Below are 6,382 nucleotides of genomic sequence, written 5' to 3' on the forward strand. Positions count from 1 at the left end.
GATGACGGGGCAGGTGTTCCTACACGTGAGGCACCTCCCACCTCCAAGCTATCAGAGCTTTCCAAGCCTTGTTTCAAACCCTTTGTCAAATGCGGTGAGGGATGAACTTTCCAGGTCATGAGTCCCGGAAAGAAGCATGGAACGAGTGAGAAGGGGTTTTCCAATGTGCTTTTCACTCTTTCAGAAATTAAGGTGAATTCTAAAAAATAAAAAGCATTAAGGTCACAAATTAAGAAAAATATAACTGTATGTTGTCGACAGAAAACTGCAGACTTCGTGCCGTTTAGCCGACAGTCTTAGGACATGCATATGGTGTTTTCTGAGAAACCCCCTGACCCCAATCCAATGTAGGAACTTGCTGTGTCTCATTTTATCTCATGGCACACACACTTTATAGTGGCTTTGTATCAGCAGATGCACTCGTGTTAAGTGTGGAGTTTGATAGGTTTGGACAAATGCTTCACCTGGGTAACCACCCCAACCAAGATATTCCGGAAAGATCCTTGTTCCTCTTTGCCATCGGTCCGTGCTTCACCACTGGTCTCATTGTTCTCACCGTAGGTTAGTGTTGCCTGCTCTGGAATCATGTCGTTGGAATCACACAGAAAATGCTCTTTCGTGTCTGGCTTGTTTTGTGCAATAAGACATTTCTGAAATTGATTCATCTTGTATCTGTCAGTGGTTATGGTCTCTTTATTGCTGAACACGTTTTCCTTGTGCGGGTGTACAACACGTTTGTGTGTTCATCCATTCTTGGACAGTTGGGTTGTTCCCAGTTTGGAACTATTATAAATAAAGTTGCTATTAACATTTGTTTACAAAGTTTGTATGGACATATGTTTTTGTTTCTCTGGATCATCCAGCTGGGAGTGGGATTGCTGTATGTGTAACTTCATAAGAATCAGATAAGCCCTTTCCCAAAGTGGTTGTGATGTTTAATATGCTCAATAGGGCCATGTGAGTTCCAACTGCCTCTCCTCTTCACCAACATTAGGAATCGCCCACCTTTTTTCTTTTAGTCGTTCTAGTGGGTATGAGGTGGTATTTCACTGTGGTTTTAATTTTCATTTCCTTGATAGCTAGTGATGTCAGGTAACTTTCATGTGCTTAGGGTCCGTTATCATAGACCTTCTTGTGAAGTTTCTGCTCAGTTCTTTACTCTCTTTATTATAGAGTTATTCATCTTATTTTATTGTTGACTTGTTAGAGTTGTGGTGTATTTTGGTTACAAATCCTTTTGTTGGATAGATGTATTGCCAATGTTTCCTCCAAATCCGTGACTTGACTTTTCATCTGAACGGTGCCTTTTGAAGAGTAAGTTTTTAATGTGAAGGAAGTCAAACTTACCAATTCTTTTCTTTTACATTTAGTGAGTTTTGTGTCCTAAGGAAGCGTCAGCCTCTTCAATCTTGCAAAAAATAAAAATTGTTTTCTTTAAACATTTTACAGTTTTATCTTTTATAGTTAGGTTTTTGACTCATTTCAAGTTGTGGAGACATGTGCATATCTGGTCGTTCCAACCAGAGTAGTTGAAGAGACTATCCCATCCCCATTGAAGTACCTGGACACCTTTATTGAAAGTATGTTAACCATACACATGATGCAGGTGTATTTATTCTCTTCCAGTAATCTATATGGCTCTCTGTATGCTATAATACACTGTTTGACTACAGATGATTTATAGTCAGTCTTGAAATCAGGTAACACAAGTCCTCCAACTTTGTTCTTTATCAAATTTGTTTCGAATATTCTAGGTCCTTCCTGTTTGTTTGTTTGTTTTAACAATACAGATCTGGCTTATTTGGCTTAGTATAATGTCCTCCAAGTTGATCCGTGTTATAGCATGTGACAAAATTAACTTCTTTTTTAAGGATGAATAGTATTCCATTGTGTGTGTGTGTGTGTGTGTGTGTATCACATTTTGTTTCCCCATTTATCAGTTGATGAATACCTGTGTTGCTTCTACCTCTTGGCTATTGTGAATAATGCCATGATAAATGGGTGTGCAAATATCTCTCCAAGATCCTGCTTTAAATTCTTTTGAATACAGACCCAGAAGTGGGATTTCCATAATAGCAATTCTATTTTTAATTTTTAAGAAACTTCACAACTTTTCCATAATGGCTGCACCAGTTTCTGAGTTACAGTGCAGCAGGGCTCCAACTTCTCCACATCCTCTTCAGCACTTACTATGGTCTGTCCTTTGCTAGAAGCTAACATTGTAGGTGGGAGGTGCCATCTCACTGTGGTGTGGATTTGCATTTCCCTAGTAACTAGTGATGTTGAGCATCTTTGCATGTGCCTATTGGGTATTTGTAGCTCTTCTTTGGAGAAATGTCTACTCAAATACTTTGCTCAATTTTTGATAGGGTTATTTTGTTGTTGTTGTTAAATGCAAATGAGATGTTTATGAATGAACCATTTGACTACAGTTATATAAATGATGAGACCAAGAATGTAGCATTCACTCTTTCTTTATTTCATTTATCACTCACTTATCCACTACATTATTTAGTGACTCTGTAATAATCATGTATTTACTGAGCCTCCTATGAGCAGGAATTGTTGTATATACTATAGATGTTGTTGTAAACAAGACTGATGTGATCCTTCAAACACATGTTTAGAGTCAAGGAAGAAAAAAAGAAAAGAAGAAGGAAGTTGCTCTTTTCAGATCCCAGATCCCAGATCTTAATGTTGGATTCCTTCTTGCTGTAACAGCTAAGGCCAATCCCTCCATGTAGACTTTCCTCCAAAGCTTTGCCAGGTGACCCACGTATACCTGGGGCCCCAAGTAGCCTTGTTCCTGCAGGAAGTTCCAATTTAAAAAATTCACCCTACAGCCTTGAAGACATATACGTAATTACTATACCCTATTTTCAAAGAGTCACACTGTGGCAGCCTTGAACATGTCTGACACTCTCTTTCATTTGCAGAATTCCCAAACTTTAGAGATGTTCTCCTTTTACCCTGAATTCTCCTTTGAACTCCACACCGTCTAGCCTCCTGGACACAGTAACTAGGGGGACTTCTGACCTTCCCTGTCTACTGAACCAAAACGGCTGGAGGACCATGCAGCTCAATGCACCCAAAACTCCTGAAATCCCACAAAAGTAAGCACAGTGAGGCACCTAGAATTATAGTTTTTCTCCTATTCTGACACTTTTCTCATAGAACATATTCACTGAGTATTTCTCATCACTAAAACTCTTCACTGCATTTCAAACAGATAAGAAAAAGATGTAAGGTATAGTCAGTTATATTGGAAAGATTATTTTTCCAGAGCAAACCTGAGTTCTAGCATTCCCCTGCACTATAACCTGCAAGTGACTTAATTTACCTAAACCTTCGATTGAAATAGTAATACCTAGGTCTAAGTAGGCTTGGACAGTAAATGAGATGATGTACAGATCCGAGCAAATAGTAGGCACTAGTAAATATCAACTTCACTCTTTGGGCGAGAAACAATCTTTTGGGGCCTTAGGTTCCTGGCTCATAAAATGAAAAATCATAACGACTTCAGTGAAGATGAAGGGTATTTCTCAGTAGGCACCATTATGGGCTCGCACAGGGTGGATGCATGTGAGCAGTACATTCAACAGGCACGCCTTGCAAGAAAACCAAACGGAATGCTGGCTTCAGTGTCGTGCTGTCCCTTTAGACATTTTTCAGGGGGACTGTCGCCCCTGCTCCTGATGAAAACTCAGACAAGCTCTGAATTCTCTGCTCACTCTTAGGTAAGAAAACAGTCCTGAAATAGCTTTAAATGACACACTGTCTCCACCCAGAAAGGTGACTGTCTAGTCTAAGATCTTCATCAAACTCCAGCCTTGATTTAATGTATCCTCTCCTCCCCAGATCCGTCTGGAACCCTGCATCCAGAGGGCATGTGTCATGGATGCACGCATACATAAATATAGATACATACTTTTCCTTTTCTTTAAAAAAATATCAGCAAAATATTATCTTGCTGGGAATATTTAACTTTGAAAACCCAGAGGTTTAAATGGCTGACGACATTTCTGTCTGTTTTCTCAGTTTTGTGTATGGATGTTAAAACTTAAGTGAGGGCCTGAAAACGCCACAGAAACATTCATAAAGGAGGAGCTGCTTTGGGGCCACTGGAGAAACACACAGATTTGGGGCTTCTTCCCAGGCATCCCTGCCCTGTGGGGGACTCCGTCTACAGAGCAAGATTCCTGAGGCAGCAGGCTTGCGGGAGTACACGGCCACCGAAGACTCTCTCCACGTGATCCCAACCCCAAAAGGACAACGGCACCCGGAATCACAGTCAGTGGATTATTACAAGTGGAAGGATCCTCACAGGCCATCAAGACAACCCCTTCATTTCACAGAAAAGACGACTGAGGTGACTTCCCTGGGGCCACCGGTGAAACCCAGAGGTTTGGGGGAGGGGGTACGTCTGTGTTTAGATTACACACCAAACAGGACGATCAAAGTACCGAGTGGTCTTCAAAATCCATACTCTTTCTAAGTCAACAAAAACCAAGTGAGGTTCAGGAGTGGTTATCTGCCACAGTTTTCCATACATCCCATGACTAATACTTGCAAAGCATTCTCCCAGGAATACAGATGAATTACAGATGATCTGTGCTCTTAAGGACCCCATGATCTTGACAGGGAGAAGTGATGGGACAAATCCTAAGGGAAACTGATATCACCTTAATTCCAAGAAGCCCGTGGCTGACAATAGGGTGAGGAAGATAAAATTAACAGCGATGAATGTGCAAGACCGAAGGGTGTTGGTGGAACTCGAGGTCAAGGACAAGAGAAGTCATGGCCTCCTCCTTCTGATCATGAGGCACGAGGCATTTCCTGCTAGTTCTGGGCCCTGTTTAGCCCTCCGACCAGGGCAGCCCTTGAGGGGCTATGAGCAGGACCGGTAAAGGGTGGACATGTTTGACGAGGAAGGTGGAAGAGGCGGGTCACTCGGCCTGCTGCATGGCTCCGTCCCCACATCTGGGGGTTACTGTGTGCAGAGGGCATGTGCTGGGGGGGGGGTGTGGACCATAAGTCCAGCTACAATGGACACACACAGATTTCAATGCATTTACCCCAACGCTTTAGTGCCATGTATTTTTTGAGTGTCTTCAGGCATTTCAAAGTTCAGAAAATGCAAAGGCTACAAAACGTCCCCATCCATCCAGGACCCCAGAATGTCCCATCTCTTGTCTAACCCGGTTGGAGAGAAACGACACTTTTAACATATAGAAGTTGCCCTGATATGGAATGGGTTGATGCCAGTGGTAATGAACAGTGTTAGGGGATCAGACAAAAACGAGTCCCTGTCCCTTGCAGACCCGAGGCTCTGTGGCTCTGGGGCCTCCACGCCGACGGCGGGCAAGTCTGGTCACATGGTGCTGTTCCCACGACGCCCTGTAGGGATCCTCCTGTGACTCCTGCTGAAGCCACCTGACGGCAGGGGAGCGGCCCTGTGTGTCCAAACTGTGCCCCCTTCCCATTTCAGCATCTCCCGCGCTTCCCAGAGGCTCTGGAGTCACATCTGCGGACTCTGGGTCTGCCCTGTGTCAACGGCTGGCCGCTGAAGTCTGACAGGACAAGGGAGGCCAGAAGCTGTTGTGGGTCCTGACACAGCCTGTGCGCTTCAGGTCACCCCAAAGAGGCTGTGGGAAATAGCCTGGTGCCACCGCGGCTCACGTGTGTCCCTCCAACATTCCTACCAGCGGGATGGGACTAGGAGGTGCTGCTTAGCTCCAGGGTAGGCCTCTCACGGATGGACTCCCGCCCTTGTAGGCAGAGGCAACAGAGTTCTCCCTCTCCCCTCCTCCCCACCCCTCCCGCCCTTCTGGCTCTCTCCCTCCCTCCATTCCTCTCCCTCATCCCTCCTTCCTTCCCTCCCTCTCCCTCCTCCCCATCCCTCCCTCTCTCTCCCTACCCACCCCTTCCCCACTATGGGAGGACGCAGCAAGCAGATGACCATCTGGAAACCAGGAAGCGGGCCCCCTCCTGTCACCCACTCTGCCTGCACCCCGAGCTTGGGCTTCCAGGCCCCAGAACTTGGATTGACTGAGACACGTAATGAGCTGATAACACTGTGTGCCCCCTTATTGAGAGTGGCCACAAAGATAGGAGTTCTTGGAAATAGTTTTCATAGGGCTTCGTTTGAAATTAAATTTTTCATCTCCCAAATCCTTGCCCTGTGGCCAGCAATTAAATGGATCACCAAAAATAACATAGTTCCGCCTCTCTGCCAAGCTGCCCCCAGCCTCTGCTCCCTCCCACGTGATCGCCTCCTCCAAGCAGACAAAGCCACCGCAGATGTCAGGAGCCGAAGTGCCTGACGCCGGCCGGCCAAGCAGCCTTGAAGCAGGTGGCCAGGGTCTGAGCACAGGCCAAGTGT

This window comes from Leptonychotes weddellii, chromosome 8 (assembly GCF_054177405.1).
Source record: "Leptonychotes weddellii isolate Sample4059 chromosome 8, ASM5417740v2, whole genome shotgun sequence".
In the NCBI taxonomy this organism is placed as follows: domain Eukaryota; kingdom Metazoa; phylum Chordata; class Mammalia; order Carnivora; family Phocidae; genus Leptonychotes; species Leptonychotes weddellii.